General features: G+C 41.6%; 1 non-coding gene across 1 annotated transcript; it reads right to left on the reverse strand.

The window, feature by feature from the left end:
* Positions 1-501: 501 nt before the first annotated feature.
* On the reverse strand, positions 502-608 carry LOC120109810. Its single transcript, XR_005510581.1, has one exon. It is a non-coding gene; the product is annotated as a small nucleolar RNA R71 (small nucleolar RNA).
* Between the last annotated feature and the right edge of the window lie 1152 nt (positions 609-1760).

The raw sequence follows: 1760 nt of genomic DNA on the forward strand, positions 1-1760 counted from the left end.
TACTAGTGTATGCAAGGGAGTCGTTCTAGAGTACGTGACCTATTACCTTTTGACCCTGAAATAGAACGGACCCTTAGAAATATTCGAGCTGAGATCAGAACATTAGAATCATCCCCACCTCCTGAGATGGCTGAATAACAACCCAAACTCCTGAGGGAGTACTTTACTCCCACCATTTACACTTCCCCATCTTGCATTCGATTACCTGAGGTAGCAACTGTACAGTACGAAATAAAGTCTAGTGTGATCCAAATGCTCCCATCTTTTTATGGGCTCACCAACGAAGACCCATATAAACACCTAGATGAACTCCTTGAGATTTGCACCACTGTCAAGATTCATAACTTCACTGATGATGCTCTGAAACTTAGATTATTCCCCTTCTCCCTTAAAGATAGAGCCAAGCAATGGCTGAATTCTTTAGAAGCCAATTCGATTCGTTCTTGGAATCAAATGCAACAAGAATTTCTTAAAAAATACTTTTTCATAGGAAGAACGAACAAGTTTAGACGTGCCATCACGAGCTTCTCCCAAACTGAGGGAGAAGAATTTCATGAAACTTGGGAGAGATTTCGGGACCTAATCCGTAAATGCCCACATCATCAAATACCTAAATGGCAGCTAGTGCAATGTTTTTATGACGGATTGACTGAACGAAACCATCAGATGATCGATGCTGCATACAGGGGGACTTTCATGCTTCAAAATGAGCATGAAGCATGGCAATTATTTAAAAATCTTAATGAAAACTCCCTTCACCATGCTTCCTGTTCTCGTCAAGCACCCCCGAGTTCTCAAAGAAAAGGGACCATTTGTGAAATAAGTCACTCCATGGACCTATCTAGCAAGGTAGATGCATTGTCCCATAAGATTGACCAACTGATGATAGATGGGTATTACATGAACTCTTCCTAAGCACAAGTGTATACTATCTGTTCTAGCCCATCCCACCCTATTCATGAGTGCCCTTCAGCGCCCCAATTTTCCGAACTCGTGCAAAGAACACATCAATGCTGCTCAAACACAGCCCAGACCGGGTAATGACCCATTTTCCAATACATATTAACTCGGGATGGCGGAATCATCCAAACTTTTCTTGGAAGCAGCAAGCTTCGAATACTGCCCAACCCTATTTCCAAAATTTTTCAAACCCTCAGAATTTTCAAACCCCACAAAATATTCATCCTTATCATCCCTCGACTCAATTTCAACACACTCCTCATCCACCCCAAAGAAAACACAGCCTTTGAGGAGAAAGTGTTGAACGCCCTTCAAGGTTTGGAAACCATTACATAATTGGTGCACTCTCACACGCAATCAATCGCCAAGCTAGAATTCCAGATGGGGCAACTAGCTAATGCACTGAACAAGCGAGAGAAAGGAAAGCTTCCAAGCCAACCACTAAGTAATCCTAGGGGACAATACATGGCTCAAGAAATTAATTAAATGCAATTCATCATGAACAAGCCAATGCTTTGACTACCCTAAGGAGTGGACGTATAGTAGACTATAAAATTGGGGAGGACAACAATAAGGAAGGTGAAGAAGAGGATAGAAATGTGTCAAATGAAAATCTAAAACCTTCTTCTTCTTCTTCAACTAGTCCATCTTCTGCCAAAACTCACATCCCAAAGGTCCCATTTCCTGAAGCTCTTAATTCACCCTCTTCCTTTGGCAAAAAGGGAACTTCACTAGAGGAGTGATGGAGGTTTTCAAATAAGTGAAGATCAACCTTCCACTTCTTGATGCTATTAGACAAG

This window comes from Phoenix dactylifera, unplaced genomic scaffold (genome assembly GCF_009389715.1).
Source record: "Phoenix dactylifera cultivar Barhee BC4 unplaced genomic scaffold, palm_55x_up_171113_PBpolish2nd_filt_p 002849F, whole genome shotgun sequence".
Taxonomy (NCBI): Eukaryota; Viridiplantae; Streptophyta; class Magnoliopsida; order Arecales; family Arecaceae; genus Phoenix; species Phoenix dactylifera.